The sequence below is a fragment of the Triturus cristatus genome, chromosome 2_1, assembly GCF_964204655.1.
Source record: "Triturus cristatus chromosome 2_1, aTriCri1.1, whole genome shotgun sequence".
In the NCBI taxonomy this organism is placed as follows: Eukaryota; Metazoa; Chordata; class Amphibia; order Caudata; family Salamandridae; genus Triturus; species Triturus cristatus.
The window spans coordinates 1,042,577,349-1,042,594,481 of NC_140581.1; the positions used below are offsets into that span (position 1 = coordinate 1,042,577,349).

General features: G+C 47.9%; 1 protein-coding gene across 1 annotated transcript in view; it reads right to left on the reverse strand.

Moving 5' to 3' along the window:
* SNCA (synuclein alpha) overlaps positions 1-15,726 on the reverse strand; it is a 644,131-nt gene extending 628,405 nt beyond the window's left edge. The window contains exon 1 of the mRNA XM_085640845.1: positions 15,373-15,726. The gene's annotated coding sequence lies outside the window, so the exon portion shown is untranslated. The remainder of the gene's footprint in view (positions 1-15,372) is intronic.
* Between the last annotated feature and the right edge of the window lie 1,407 nt (positions 15,727-17,133).

The following is a 17,133-nucleotide window of genomic DNA, read 5'->3' on the forward strand; positions in this document are numbered from 1 at the left end:
TTAAAGTGGAAGAGAACTGTTAATGCTTTTAGAGCTGCTGGCAATTTATTCCAGGTGTGGGCTCCCAGGAAGCCGAAAGATCTGCTGCCTCTGCGTGCCAGATGAGCTTTGAGGATGCAGACCAGGTCAGCAGAGGACGATCTGAGTGTCCTGGTAGGAACAAAACGGCTAACTCGCTTTCTAAGGTAGGCGACGCCTGTACCATGGAAGGCTTTGAAAAAAATAACTAGAGCCCTAAATGTTATCCTTTCCCTCACTGGCAGCCAGTGTAGTGACTTCAGATGGGGGTCATATGTTGTGCAGCCACTTGGGACATCTGTATGGGTATTTTGTGGGTACACTACTCAGCGTAGATGCCAGGACTATCTGATGTCTTGTGGCTTTTTCCTCGATTCCTTAAATGAGTCCCTTGTGTCCAATTCTAAATCTCCTCTGGCTGTGGATTCCTGACCTAGCAAAGATCAGGAGGAAACCACGCGTTCGGCCTTCCTAATCAACTGCCAGTCCCTACCTAAGCACTCTTTTGAAATTAGCAAACTACTCACAGGAAACAAATGTGAAATTCTGTTCCTGACAGAAACTTGTCTCCCAGACTCCTCTGCCCCACATATTGCTCTCACTATCCAGAGTGGCTTTCAAACCCAGCATATAAGAAGGGTGGATAAACAGGTCAGGGGTGGAGATTGTGTATAGAGACTTCTACCAGTGGTCTAAGTCTAAACCTTTAAATATTGGTGCCATTGAGGACTACTAGTTTATAGACCCCACCCGACATTTCATCTGAATCACTGAACCTACTAATGGATTTGATAGGTCAACTTTCTAGTCTCCGCTCAAGCTTGCTGCTGTTAGGCGACTTTTATTTACACATAGACAACCTTAACTGCTCTTTGGCTAAATATTTAGAGGGATTTAGAGGGATTTAACTCAGTCCAATGTATAGCGGGACCACCCATAAAGCGGATCACACACTTGACCTTGTTTTCTCGCGTTCCCTTACTATCCAGTTAGATCCAACAATCCTTGAACTAATTTGCTTAGATCATTCCCTGATTCTGTTTAGAATTGGCAGAGTCTTCCCTAAGAAACAGCAGCCCTTTTTTCTGAAAGTCTCCAGATCATGGAGTCAAGCCACTGAACCATTGTTCTCGGAGGCATTACAGGGAACACCGCTCAAACTCTCTGGGGCAGTTTGCCCTGACCAGTGAGTGAATAACTGGCTGTGCTCGGCCCTTGACCACATTGCTCCTTTAAAAGCAGTACCTGAATTGACACCAACTACCACAGCTCCGCGGTTCACAGCCGCTTTAAAAGAAAAGGTCACACTGCAAGCACCTTTTATGCAGGTGGAGGAAAACTTATAACCTACATGCTTAAGCAATCTACAAAGAAATCACTAAACAACTTTTGTAGTGCAGTATGCAAGGCGCATAAAGAGTTTATTTTATCCTCTATTGCCACTGCCTCCGATAAACCTTGCAAACTTCAGGGTGGTGAACTGTTTCATGTCACCCAAAGCCTCTCACAATAACTTGAATTCATTCTGCCATGATGTGTGAGGAACTCACGGACTTCTTCAATAATAAAATCCGTGTGATTTATGACAAACTCCCACCCCCACAAGAGGTCTTAAACCCCATCTCGGCTAGGAATAACTATCCTGGCCCATTGCTATCTGATTTTGATCCCCTCTCCCTTGAGAACTCGTACTTTACTGGCCAGCTTCAAATCTGGGTCCCCACTTGACTAATGCCCCCGGACATCTTCAAACGGGCTGCACTAAGGTGTAATCTCATCTTTAAAAGACTGCTAAATGCATCCCTGGAGGCAGCTATAGTGCTAAAGAGTTGGAAGCAGGCCATGCCTCTACCTCTACTGAAGAAAGCTAATACGGACCCTAAGGAGCATAGCAACCTCAGGCCTATCTCCTTGCTGCCTGCTACTGTCAAAATGTTGGAGAAGTGGGTAAAACTACAACTCTCCTGTCTTTTGTATAATAACTATGTGCTCCACAACACTCAGTCTGGCTTTCATGCTGGTTACAGTCCCTGAATTAATCAAGGACAATCTTGATCAGGGAGTGGCAGCCATGGTTGTCCTTCTTGATTTGTCAGCCACCTTTAACATAGTCTCCCACTCCATTCTCCTTAATTGATTATGGAACACAGGCATCTAAGTACTATCCTGGGCCTGCTTCAAGTCCTATCTGGAGGACAGATCACAAATGGTCTTTCTGCTCCGCTTTACGTCCTCCACCAAACCACTTTAGTGGGGGGTGCCTCAGGATCAGCCCTAAGCCCAACTCTTTTTAATAACTATCTGGCCCCCTTGGCAAATTTGATGGAGGCATGGGGTGTAAGGGTTATCTCATACACCGATGACACGCAGTTAATGCTGTAATTGGAGGAGGAGGATATTAGAGCACTGACTATGTTCAAGGGATGTCTGAGGGCTGTCAGTGAATGGATGGATGTGAGCTGCACCAAACTGAACTCTGACATAACAGAGATGCTCTTTTTTGGCCCTGAGAGTCACCCAGACACCTACAGCTGGTGGCCCCCGGAGCTAGGCTCCCATCCCACTCTTTCATACGTGGTAAGAAATGTTGGGGTGAAGTTTGACTCCATTTATCTTTTGAACCTCAGGTCACGGCTGTGTCTGTCAGATGCTTCCTCATGCTGAAATCGGTTAGGAAGATGATCCACTTGATTCCTGAGGAAAACCATAAATCCATCATCCATGTCTGGGTTACCTCAAAACTTGATTCCCCAACCTAGGTCTACCAGCGTATCTGCTCCACTGCCTGCAAATTATTAGGACCGCCGCAGCTCCGCTGATTCTTGAGATCTTGGCTCCCTAATCTGTTGCGGCTCCCCTGCACATTCTTCATTGGCTACCCATTGTCAGCCGCATCAAATTTAAAGCCCTAACATTTGCCTACAGAGCGTGCGAGCCAAACGGGCCCGCTATCTAAGAATAAGATTGCATCCCTACCATCGGGAGAGATCACTACACTCCAATGGACCAAAACTTCTACCTGTTCCTAGAGTCTGCAAATCAAGAAGAGGCAGTCACTTCCTTTCATTTTTAACCGCCAAACTCTGGAACTCTTTGCCTTCGACTTTTGACTTTGCACCCACCCAATCAGTCTTATGCAAACTCCTGAAGTCCCATCTGTTTGATATATAGGTCTCCCATTCTAGGTTTGTTTAACTCTATATTTTACTTTAAAGCCACTGGAGCCAGGATACCTCTTCAGAGGCAGCCACGCAGTTTACACATTTTATTGTATTGTATTGTATTTTTTGCTGAACACTTTTCCTATTTCATTGTATTTCTACTGAAGTTAATTCTATGATGACACCTTATATGCCCCGTGGATATAAATCTCAGTTTTAGCAAATCTGTCCTGTATCCATGCTTAGGATAGAAAGTAAAGGCTTCTTTTTCATACAGCTGTGTGTGATAATTAGTTTTATCCTTGTTGTGGCTGTTACCATTCTGTACCTCATATTATTATGACTCAATTCATTAAGACATATTTAACCTGCAAGTCATTTTGCTGTATCTCTTGAACTTATTCTATTCTTTTCATAGACTGGACTAATAAATATTCTAACTAAACCCATTTAATCTTAATTATTGCATCCGTTGCATTGCAGCATAGTGATTGGTCAGGGGAGCCTGGGTGTGCTTCCTGATTGCTCCACCCCGCCCTCCACACTGCCACCCCCGGTCCGTGCCAGCCTCAACTGAATAAATTCCAGGGAGGAATAGATCATTTACAGAATTGAAAAACAAAATGAGTACTTTTTATGTTTCCCTGTTTTTATGACACTCAGCTGATTTAATAATGATAATAATACCAGAAGTAGCAGTGTTTTTAAGAATCCTATTGGAGGTTCTACAGCAAAGTTTAGTTAATTGCCCAATTGAAGGAATGAGAATTAACGAATGCCATCTACCAGGTCGTTGCATTTTTCCAACCTGCTCAGAAGAGTGCAGGGTAGTGATTGTAGTTGTATGGAACGGGATGTAGGGACAAAGATTGTGGATATTTGGAATGTGTGAAGTAATGTAGGAATCCAAAATGAGTGTTTGTGTTTGAAAGTGCAAGGATGAAAGTGTCAAGGGGGAAATGGAATAGGAATTAGAATATTCCTTGATTCTAATTAAGTAGAAAAGAAAATAATGTTTGTCTGGAAGACTTTAGCATAATGGAATAGATAATGTGATTCTACCCTATAGTGATTTAGAAATTATTTTTATTTTTATATTACTTTTTTAAATTGTGAAAATAAAGCAGTGCTTCATGAGATGTCATGGAAAAGCACTAAGTGTTTTTAAAATACCCCTCACACACTATGAATCCCATGGTGTCATGCTTCATCATAGGGGTCTTCCCGTCCCTCTACGGGGCGGGGCGTGCTACGACCAATAAATATATGGGAGCACTGTTGTTTGGTGAAGGAATAAACTATGTGTAGGCTATGTGCTAAGTGATAGTGAGAGTGGTAGGGTTAGTGAGTGATTACAAAAAATAAAAAATCCTCTGGCTAGTGGAAAAAACAAATTTTATTCAATTCCCTAGCTGAGAATGTTAAAAATGGGGTTGCGTAGGGGGTGTATATTAATTTAATACTCCCTACTGGGTCAACATGTTTCGTAAGCAGTCCCCACTGCTTTACTCATCAGGACCTAAATATGTCCCTACTGCACTCGAAAGTTAAATAAATTGTATGCCTATTTGCTTGAAATCAAGACCTCCAAAATGTGTGGAAGGCGATGAAAGGTACATTGACCTCTATCAATTAGAAATAGCGCATCTTTGGTATTTTGTTTGGAATGATTATCCAACTTCATAAGCTCGCATCGGGGGAGGGGGGGGCCTTATACCAATCAATTCTGGAAGGTTTCTCCTCACCTCAGCCTACCGCCGAGCAGCACATGCTGGCCTGCATTTGATGTGGTGGGAGGAGTAGCCCTTTGATGTAAAGAGGGCTGTGTTGCTGCCACTAAAGAATGGCTCCCCCTCCTGCAGAGCGTCTGAGGCCCAGACCCTCACTATCAAAGGAAGCACTGGCAAGAAGACACCCAGAACTGGTTTGGACCGGGCTCAGAGCCCCCTGAACACAAAGACTTCAAAGGCATTAAGAGGTATAAATGTAGGAGCTGAAACCTCTGATCTCAAGACTGAAATCCAAACAGAAAAAGGATTGAAACTACTTCGTGATCAAGAGGAACCTCTGCCAAGGGAGAACAGCTGAAGAGACTGACTAGAAGGACTGCCCTTGCTGTGTGTTCTGGGGTTGGCCTGGAGTTTGCTGCTTTGACTAAGGAGAGGGCAAGGGACTTTGCTGTGTGCTGTGTCCCCCTGCTTGAAAGAACTTTGCTGTGTGCTGTGTCCTGAAGTAACTTGTCTCCAAGGGCCCGAGGAGAGCTGGTCCCCTGTTGTGGAGACTCAGAAACATCAAAGTTTCCAACCATGTCTCAGCGACACTTGGTGCGTGTACTTTTGCACGCCTGAGACTGCCGTGTGGTCTGTGGTGCTGTTTATGAGATGCCTGTGACCGCATTGCCCCCGCAGAGTGAAACATCGTCCACGCTGCTGCATTGCTGTTTGTGGCCCGAGCCGTCATTGTAACTGAGGCTGTGAGGAAGGAACACCGCCGCCGGCCCGAGCCGCAACGTGATTTCTTGAAGCTAAGGAAGCTGCAAGGTGAAAAGGATTGTGATTGTTGTTCGCCAAGAGGAATCTACCCAAGATCGTAAACGAAGGTAGACGGCAGCGCCGTAGCCCATCCGGCTACAGTGTCGCCTAGCAACCGAGCTGCAACGTCAACGGGGCCGCCCAGCAGGACGTCCAGCGAGTGGAGAGAGAGAGAGAGGCAGCACACACCCCAGGTAAGGCTTGGACTCCGGTCAGGAGCCGCAAGCGTGTGTGGCCTGGGGAGGCTTGCAGGAGTAATACAGGAGTGCTCCAATCTCTCTCCCGCTGCACCGCGTTAGACACGCAGAGTCCCCGAGCGGCCCGTACCTGCCCAGCAGTACCGGGGCCGCCCTTTTAAACTTTCGACCGTTGTCTCTGTTGTTGGGGCCCAGTGGTGCCCGAGCTGACCGCACAGTTTGGCTTATAGCATTATTCCTTACATTAGGAACTGCCTTATTCTTGCATTACGAACCGCATTATATTTGCATTACAAACTGCCTGATTCCTGCATTACAAACTGCCTTATTCTTGCATTACGAACCACATTATTTTTGCATTACGAACTGCCTGATTCTTGCATTACGAACTGCCTGATTCTTGCATTACGAACTGCCTGATTCTTGCATTACGAACTGCATTATTCTTGCATTACGAACTGCCTAATTCTTGCATTACGAACTGCATTATTCCTGTGTTACAAACTGCATTAGTACTTGCAATAAGGACTATCTTATTACTACATTACTGTAGGACTTGGCCTTTTTTGGCTAAAGTTCCCTAAACGTGTTGCTTTCCCCCTAGACCGTTTTCCTGACATAGAGTTGCCAATTTAGATGCTTGGGTAGTTTGCCACTGCTAATCAGTGTCAAAGTACAAGGGTTCCCTATGTAAAGTGTAATGGTAATTGGTTGGCCATGATCAGTATGTTGGCCTTACAAGTAAAATCCCTGGTGATGTACACTGTATGTGCAGGGGCTAGTAATGCAAAGGTGCGCAGAGAAGGGAAATCAGGCCTTCAGTGTAGGGCCTGCGCGCAGAGTGCTAAGTTGGCATGTTGTCCTGACAAGTGCAACCACTTGTCAGGCCTTACATTCCCTTTTGCATACACATGGGGCACCTCTGTGGTAGGTCCTAGGTAACCCCTGGGAAGGGTGCAGTGCAGGTAAAAGGCAGGACATTTACTGGGGTGTGTGTCATGTCCTGACAGTGAAAAACACCATTGGGATAGAATGGAGGAGGCTGGGTATTGTGTTTTGGTAACCTAGTTTTCTGTAGTTTATAATGGAGAGGTGAAGTTTAGTATGTATGAACTCACAGTGTCATAACACATCTTTCTGTGAAAGTGGTTTGTTTTGTCACTGTTTGTTCATAAACCACTCTTTAAGCACTTCTGAGTGTCTCTGTTGAATGTGGATTGACTGTCTGGATCCGTGAGCTGAGAGGAGCTGGGAGAGGTCTTGGCCCAGGGAGGGGTTGAGATTGCACCAGGCTGGCCTGCATCTGGAGAGTAGGGGGGAGGAGAAGCCCGGGAGGTGAAAAGGCCTGGGCTGGTGCTATAAACAAATTGAACCATCTCCAGCTGTGTGAGTAAGGATCCAGGTCCCCAGTATCAAAGGGAGAAAGGTTACACTGGGAGGAAGACACCCAGAACTGATTAAGGGATGGGTCAGAGACCCCTCAGCACAAAGAACTTCAAAGACATAAAGGGGATTAACTAAGAGAACTGAAACCCCTAGAATTTGGTGTAGTTTTGAATGGTGAAATGGACAGGTCGAGTCTGCAAAGGCTGTGGCCTCTTTCGTGATCAAGAAGAACCTCTGCCAAGGAAGGAGTTGCTGAAGAGATTGCTGGATAGGACTGACCCTTGCTTTGTGAACTGGGGCTGGCCTGCAGTTTGTAGCTTTTACCAAGGAAGAGACTGAAGGGACATTGCAGTGGGTGTTGTCCCCCCTTCTTGAACAGGACTGTGCTTTGTGCTGTGTCCTGAACCCCAAGAGCCCGAGGTGAGCTGGCTCCCTGTTTGGAAACACAGGAGCATAAAAGTTTCCGGAGACATCCCAAGCAATGCGGTGTGCGTGTGCTTTTGCAGCTTGAGACCCTCAGAAGTCGTGCCTTGTGATCATGGGCACACCAGAGTAAACTGAGTCGCAGACGCGCAAGGAGCGTGTCGGGGTGCAGCCAGGGCATTGGTGAGGAGCACCTGGTCGTTGTGTGCACCGGGAGCGAGAAAGTAAAACTCAGACGTGCGAGGAGCGTGTCGTGGTGCAAGCCAGGGCATTGGTGAGGAGCGCCTGGTTGTTATGTGCACTGGAAGAAAAGAGGAGACTCAGGCATGCATGGTGCATGTTGTGGTGCCAGCGGAGGTGTTGGTGAGGAGCGTATGGTAGTGGTGTGCACCAGGAGAAGTGAGTCTCGGACGCATAGGGAGCGTGTCGTGGTGCAAGACTGGGCGTTGGTGAGGAGCGCCTGGTCGTTGTGTGCACCGGGAGAAGAAGTGAGTCTCGGGCGTGCATGGTGCGTGTCGTGGTGCATGCTGAGGCACTGGTGAAGAGCGTCTGGTCATCATGTGAACCAGGAGAAGCGGTGAGGCTCGAACATGCAGTGTGCATGTCGAGGTGCAAGCTGAGGCATTGGTGAAGAGCGCCTGGTCATCGAGTGCACCAGAGAAGAGGCGAGTCTCGGATGCGCAGAGTGCGTGGCGTGGTGCAATCCCTGGCGCTGGTGAGGAGTGCCGGGGTGGTGTGTGCACTGAAATTGAAGTAGGTCTCCACAGTGCTGAGGGCGGGCCTCGGTGTTGACTGAGACCGCGGGAAGGAGGGCCCTCAGAGTGAAGCAGTAGCGGCCCGGACCGGCAGCCCCAGAGGGGTTGAGCCGCCGGCCCAAGATTGTCGTGCCCATTTGACAGAGTTCTGGATCAAGGCCCAAGTCGTTGACGTAGGAGAGGAGAGTGGGGTCGCGCCCCCCAAGGCAACGTGGATCACCACCTGGGGTGGTGTGCGGGCCCGGAAGGACACTCTCTTGGCCTCTCGCTTCTGTCAGCTGCGCGAGCCTGTTGCTTCGGCTCGGATCTAGGCCCGTGCTGACCCAAGGTGGTGCAGTACTGGGGCCAGAGTGAGAAGCGGTACTTTTGTGTCATCATTGATCCAAGATTGGGGGCAACTGTTAACGAAGTACCTAAACTGTCGTATTACCCTTTGCATTACTGCTGCTACCAAACTATCGAACTGTTGTATGACGCCTGACACTAATTGAGCCTGACAAACTACATGCTGGGTGTGCTCCGCACTGCGTTATTTTTCCCTTGCAGAGTACGTGACTGTAATGTGGCGGATTGCATTATGTCTTCATCGCACAGTCTAGGATTATTACGTGGCGCCTTGCATTGCTTTTCCATTGCATAAGTACATGATTGTAGCGTGACGCATTGCTTTGTTTCTTCCTTGCACAGGGCATGCCGGTAGTGATACGCATTGCATTATTCCTTCTGTTACAAAGTACATGATTGTGGCGTTACGTATGGCATTGTTTCTCTAGTGCATAGCACGGGGGTATATCGTTACGCATTTCAGTATTTCTTTTCTTTTGCAAAGTGTGTGATTCTAGCAATACGATCTGCCTAACCTTTTGGGAACGGTTAGAAGTAACACTTACCTGTTGGTTAGAAGCGGTGGTTGGGATTAGAACCTACCAACCCACCGGAAGGAATATTACCCATCCTAATATGTTGGTTTTGTATCGTGTGGTCATTTCGTATATCTTCTTACGTAAAGATTGTGTGGAGTCTATTTGTGGTGATGTCAGTGGGTTGCTGTGGGTGTGGTTGCACATACTGTACACTCGTGCTTTGGAGATAAGCCAGGCTGCTCGTGCCAAACTACTAAGGGGGTAAGCAGGGCTATCTCAGATGGTGTCCTTACTTAGCCTAACATTGAAACGAAGGGGTCCGAATCTCGCACCTGGCAACAGCGGTGTGGGACAGGGATTCCCGCCTCCCGCATTTGGTGACGGCGGTGAAAGACTAGGACCCCCAATTCCAACAATTACGAACTGCATCACGTTGCATTAGGACTGCATTAGATCGTCGTGAACTGCTCATTAACATCGCAAGAACCTACAAGTGATTATTGGCCTAATAACCCGCAAAGTGAAATATTACGAATACGCATATGTGGCATTTCTATCATTTGGTCTCATTGTATTCCTTTTGATAAAGATACCGCTATTTTTATAAAACCAGTGCGGTGTCCATTTGTGGTGTTATCACTGTGTCACTGAGTGTGTGGTTGCAAATACTTTATACATTGCCTTGGAGATAGGCATGGCTGCACGTGAGGTGCCTGAGAAGCATTGAGGGGCGGCCTATGAAAACACTTTGACGCTTCTGTGAGGGATGTTTTACCACCTTTAGAGAGGACAGGAAACCTGACCTACGGCAACATGAAGGAGACTTTATGCCTCAGGTATGGGCTCACTCCTGAACAGTTCAGGCAGAAAATCAGGAACTTCAAGAAACTGTAAACCAGTTCTTGGGGTTAGGATGTAAATGCATACATGCGTGCACTGGACGATTACGTGATGGTTAGCCTGGCGAATGATTTCCAGGGATTGCTCAATTTGGACCCCAGGGAGCTCCGCCTCAGTAATTATTTTCCAGAGTAGCGCCAACACCTGTTAGAGTGCGAGCTCTTTGATTCCCAGGAGCTTGCACCAGAGACAGACCTCTGGTTATGGGACAGAGGGTCTGAAGAGGCACTAAGGGGGAATCCCAGCAGCAACTCAGAGATCTTCCGATCCCGTGGGAGGGAAGAAGGGCAGAGTGGCGCAGTCAGGTCCCAGAGTAGTGGGGGGGCATGCAGGCTAGCCCCCCTGTCTCAAAGGAGAGGGAGGGAGTGTAAGCAGCGTCCCCGGGGTCCAAAGCCCCACCCCAGAGATTGGAGGGTTCCTTAGGAGAGCCCACGGTTGGAAGTCTAGAGCCTACTTGCCAGCTGTGCAAGGAAAAACACCTAGCGTCAAGAGGTCGTGGGGCATCTGTAACCAGAGCTCCCGCAGTCCTGAAGTTTGCTGGTGCCATTCCTAAGTAGCAGGCCCAGAAGTCTGGATGGTTGAGAGGGGGATATGTTCCCCACTGCGAAAATCCATGGGTTAGGGCCCAGCCAGAAGGGCTGGGTCCCCTAGAAGTCACCAGGGTAAACCCGCCTCTAACCTGAAGGGTGGGATAACTGAAAACAGTGGCCTGGCCACTGGGTCTTCCAGGGGTACAGCTCCAGGTGGGAGTTGGCAAGGGACAAGTACGCCTAGAGGGCCCCAGACTGCCAGGAAGTATCAGTGGAGTAGCTTGGTTGGCCCAGGGAGTTGTAACCGAGGGAACCCCCTGGGGTCAGGAAGGCATAGACTGGGAGGGTGTCCCTGCGGTGGGGGGCCGCGTCCGGGTTCTATCGCCCCAAGCAGGGGAATCCATCAAGGTAGTTGATTGGCCTACCCTGGCTTTAGGCTGGGAGGGGGTCGTGTTGGACTTGGCCCTTTTTGGCTAATGTAGGACATGTACTGAGATGTGTACCATGTCCTGACAGTGAAATACTGCCAAATTCATTTTTCACTGTTGCAAGGCCATCTTGCCCATAGGACAGAATGGGGGATGCTGTGTCCCATGTTTCCAGCATATCTTCCCACAGGCATAAGACAGAGGGATGGAGTTTAGCGTGCCTGAATTCAGAATTTAATAACACATCTTTCTATGAAGATGTTTTTTAAATTGTGTGTTTAGAAACCATACTTTTAGAAGTGGCTGGTTTTTTGTCCTAACCATCCTGCGTGCCTCTGCCTGGTTGTGTATTGACTGTCTGGTTTGGATGTGACAGGGTCTGGGGAGGTGTCCTGACACCAGGGAGGAGTAGGTGAGACAGCAAAGATTGGCCGGCATTTGGTGTGGTGGGAGGAGAAACCCTTTGTTGCGAAGAGGGCTGTGCTGCCGTCACTAAAGAATGGCTCCCCCTCCTGCAGAGCGTCTGAGGCCCAGACCCTCACTATCAAAGGAAGAGGGTGTGCACTAGCAGGATGACACCCAGAACTGGTTTGGACCGGGTTCAGAGCCCCTTGAACACAAAGACTTCAAAGCCATTTAGGGGTATAAATGTAAGAACTGAAACCCCTGAACTCAAGACTGAAATTCAGACTGAAAAAGGATTGAAACTACTTTGTGATCAAGAGGAACCTCTGCCAAAGGAGAACAGCTGAAGAGACTGAAGAGAAGGACTGCCCTTGCTGTGTGTTCTGAGCCTGGTCTGCAGTTTGCTGCTTTGAGTAAGGAGAGGACAAGGGACTTTGCAGTGTGCTGTGTCCCCCTGCTTGAAAGGACTTTGCTGTGTGCTGTGTCCTGAAGTACCTTGTCTCCAAGGGCCGGAGGAGAGCTGGTCCCCTGTTGTGGAAACTCAGGAACATCAAAGTTTCCAACCATGTCTCAGCGACGCTTGGTGCGTGTGCTTTTGCACACCTGAGACTGCCATGAGGTCTGTGGTGCTGTGTACGAGGTGCCACAAGATCCGCATTGCCCCCGCAGCTTGATACATCGTCCAAGCTGCTGCATTACTATTTGTGGCCCAAGCCGTCATCGTAACTGAGGCTGTGAGTAAGGATCACTGCCACCAGTCCGAGCCGCAACGTGCTAAAGGATTTCTTGAAGCTAAGGAAGCTGCAAGGTGAAAGGGATTGTGATCGTTGTTCACCAAGAGGAATCTGCCCAAAATCGCCAACGAAGGAGAAGGCAGCGCCGTAACCCGTCCGGCTACAGCCTCGCCTAGCAACAGAACTGCAACGTCATCGGGCCGCCCAGCAGGACATCAAACGAGCAGAGAGAGAGAGTAAGACAGCGCACCCCCCAGGTAAGGCTTGGACTCCGGTCGGGAGCCGCAAGCGTGTGTGGCCTGGGAGGCGTGCAGGAGAAGTACAGGAGTGCCATTATCTCTCTCCCTCTGCACCGCGTTCGACGCGCTGAGTCCCCGAGCGGCCAGTACCTGCCAAGCAGTACCGGGGCCGCCCCTTTAACAATTTAGAAAAGTTGAGTACATTTTAGTGATTAAAATGAAATGAGATGATAAAAATCCAATCAGAAGAACCGGAGATATTCAATTTTTAAGGTATTAGTTAAAATAGGGCTTAAAAGCAAATAGCGCTACTCGCGGTCACCTCGTCTTACTAGACCAGGGGAAAGTCATAAGTTGAGCCCAACCACGATGGAGTGCGGGCTGGATAGAGAAAACATGTTACTCCGCTGAAGTGTTCAGTTTGTGTTTAAGGTGGCCGCATGGAGCCCAACTTCAGGATTTTCACATATTTCTTCCTGGAGGAGCTTCCACTGATGCCAGCCAAGGGTCTAGGACCTGGGAGGCACCTCTTGGGGATTAGAACCCACTCCAGCAGAGGCCAGCAGTAGGGCTCAGGCAGTTCCACACAGGTCTAGTTGCAGCTGGTCATTGGGAAGTTGCAGGGCGGCCTCCCGAAACTTGTTGTGCCCCTGTAGCTTACACAGGAGGTAGACAGCTGACCCTAGGAGTCACTACGAGTAGCCTGACAGCAAGGTGGTCCTTCAAGCAGCAAGGCGGTCCTTCAAGCAGCAGGGCAGTTCTTTTGGCAATAGTGCAGCCCTCTGAACCTTCTACAGGTCTGGGCATGTAGTGAAGAAGGGCCCTAATAATACCATGTTTTTGGTGCCAGTCTTTGAGTGGGGGTCTGGTTCTAGAAAGTTATTGCCCTTTTCCTGGCCAGGACTCCAAACTTTCTGGGATGACAAATGGCAGGGCAGGCCTGGTGGCATGTACCTTTGTGTGTGCTGTAGGCACAGCCCCTGGAAGTGGCCGTTGGGCAGAGAACAACTCTGCTCCAACCATCCTGTCAGGAAGGCCCTCTCCCATCTACACCCAGGTCCTATTGTTCACTGTCTGGCCCAATACACATTCTTAATAGAGGAGAGATTAACAGCTCCAGGCAGCAGGAAACTCCTAGAAGTCCTTAGAAACTGCTGCTGGTGTGACTAAATCTTAAGTTTCAATCTATGGGGGCATGTGAGCATGAAAATATTAAGTGGAAGGGGGAGTTTTAAATAGAACCGGCATTCCACAAGCGTCACAAATACCAAGAAATAAAGACGGTAACTTGGTGTAAGGATGCTCACAACTGACTCCCACAGCAGTCCAATCGAAATGTACTCAATACCAGGCTGAAACCGAGGGGAGCAAAATGAGTGACTGACAAATGATTATGAAAGTACATAGTTAAGCCCCGAATAGGATATTTTCGCTCTACACTTTTGACTCGTTATTTATATTGACTTAACGACACGCTTTAATAGAGTTTTTTTTTGTTGTTGTTGTTTTTTGTTATATTTAAATAGCGCGAACTCGACCCGAAGGTATTGGAGCGCTTTACATAGCACCGTATTTACATTACACATTCAGGCACGGGGAGATTAAGTGATTTGCTCAGAATCACAGAATGTGGACGCGTCCTCGAGGCTCGAACCCTGGTTTCCTGCACCAGAGTCGGCAGGGTAGCCGACGGACCACACCCTCTGCCCTTGTAACCCTTTTAACCATGTGAACACAAGCACGCTATACCTAGAAGAATCTTATGCAGATATGAGACAGAAAGAACAATATGGTTACTTCTGTCATTTAATGAGACGGACTCCAATCCATTGTATGTTCGTTTTGCCCTTGTATTTGCCAAGTCGACATTTCAGCGCAGTTAGTAATACCATGTAAAGCGCTTGGAAGCCAAATGCCATAGTGCTCCCTCCCATCGGCGCTACTGCACAAGAAGGGCTTGCACGTGCATGCAATAGATGATGAAAACCATTAAATCTCCCTCGATGCACAATGAAAACGGCCCCAAAAACGATGTTGGATAAAATCTTGCGCTCAACATCTGTATGTATTTGTCCACGAAACCCCTGAATTGCCGCCCCTTGATCATAGCTCATAACACCCCAGCAGAGAGTGAGGTGATGAGCAAACGGGAGACGGAATCGCTGCCTTATATGTACAGCAGAGGGCTGGCTGGAGCCTGTCAATATTTGTCTCTGATCACTGAAGGTATGTATCCCCTCTAATTATTTTTTCAGATCAGTTGGGGGGAGTTGTGCCACCAGCGTCATCGGCGGCTACACACCGACGAACCGTGTGACTGTGAGCTTTCACTGTTCATTCTGCGAAATGGACCGAAACACTACCGGCTCGGGAAGCGGGGTTTGAACCCAAACGGCAACATTTGGAAGGAGGCGTAGAGGCATCCAACACCAACAAAGAAAAAAAAGTGCGTACAGCGGGTGACATAATTGGTTTTGGGAGTCGGATAAGGGGTGCCACCTGCCCTCTCTTCCCAAGCTTACTTCAGTACAGCGCTCGAGCTATGGGAGGAGCGCGCGCGCTTTTGCAGCTCCACAGGGAGAGACCTCGGACTACAGGTAATCTACCGTTTGTGGGTGTCGAAATAATTATAAACACCGACAGTTTCACTACTTTCGAGCGACACAGGCATTGCTATCGCTAATAAATGCATCTGCTTTTTAAATAGAAATGCTTTTCAACAGATTGTCTTTAATGGGTTATTTTACACACAAAGGTTTTAAAAAAAAAATCTTTGAGGAGCCCAACCCCATGCATACTTACAAGAGAAATGTTCCCGCGACGGGTATTCAAATGCTCCAGCAGACAAGGATAATTTGCATGAAGTGAAGTCCGAAACAAGTCGCCCCTCAGTACATCGGTGGTGGCACAGGCGTCAAACCGATCGAAAAACAGAAATGGGGGGCAAGGTCCCAGGAGTGACAAACAGGGAGAAGAGAGGACCGGGGCAGAGGGAACTTAAGAGGAGGTGGGGCGAATGGGGTGAAAGGGGTAGGAAAAAAAATACAATAAAGATGAGAAAAAATGCAACGGTCCTTGCTGCCCGATGCCTGTCTCCACACACAACACTTGTACGATGGGAAAACAGCAGCGATCTCTCGGCGCCCCCCTTCACTGGCTCTGAGCCTCACCCCTCCTTTCCCCACCTTCCCCCAGACAGCTGATTTGTCAGGGCGGAGAAGAAACACGTTTACACCGCCCCCTCTTTACTCACCCACTCTCCCATCGCTCACGCGAGCCCTGGCTGGGTCCCTCGTCTTTTCCTCCTCTCTGTCACGATTACACTCTGTTTTTGTGCTTTCTCAGGGCAGCTTCTTCCTGCATCAGTGTTTGATATGATTTCTAAAACGAATGTGCCATCCTTCCGCAGCGTTTTCCAAAAGCACATTGATCATGCAGGCGCGAGGGAGGACACGCAACGCATATTTCATTCCCTTTTGCTCCCTGTCAGATACATCACAAATGGTCTCCGTGAATAATGTGCAAGAGGTATGTGAGGGGGTGTGGGTTTACACCACCTGCTGAAGCATTTAAGGTTTACTACTATTACTGGGGCGCCAGTGTGGGAATGTACTAGAATCATTTAAATATACCATCCTTAGAAACACCCCTGATACTTGCATAGAAATCAAAATGTAAACAAGCATTGGCAAGGCCAATAGGTCTGAAGTTTGCCATCAGCCTTTTTTTGTAATTCTTGTCATGTCATGGTTTTTGCAAAACTTTATTGTTCAGGAAGCTGTGGAGACCTCATCAATCTACACATAAACATTGGCTGAAGGCAAACATGTTGTCTTGGTCTCTAATAGTCCTACATTGCCTTAGTACTACTCCCTGGCACTAAAGGGACATACTTTGTGTGTTGTAGTGCTCCTTGTGACAGGGCAGGAAGCTGTAGCTCACATCCTATGTCAAGAAGCTCCTGGGGTTGCCCAATGGTTCAGATCTCTCGGTAAGAAACCGTTTACTAACCTCTGCTTTCATCTTCTCTCTAGACTGTAAGTACAAAGGTGCAGGGTTTTGCTTGGGGTCTTGGCACACCGTAAACTTTCTTTTCCTTTTCTTACGACTCATGTTTTAATACATTTTCAATCACCAAGTAGGAACTGGGTGTGCACAACTTTCATGAACTTGAGCCATTCCTCACGCTTTCTCGGGTTATTTAGGCTCACTCCAATATGTCTTCTGGTGTTTCTTGATACCTGAACATGTACATATATATTTTCTGGGTGTTCCATATCTCAGTAGAGAATACATTTATGAAAGTGGTATAGGAATGATTTCGCCTTCTAGATCTTACAGTGGTATATTTTGAGTATATGTTGTTTTTAAATGTGTCTCCTTTACTTGTGTCAAATGCAAAAACAACAATTGATGGACAGAATGCAGAACAATGTCATACATTCACCCCAGTACAGAGATCAGGGCCTAAATCCATCGTTTTTTTGCTCACCATGCCATTCCAGTTTGAACCCAGCCATATGCAAATCAGTTTTGACCCTGTGCCTCATGGGAACAGTCCGT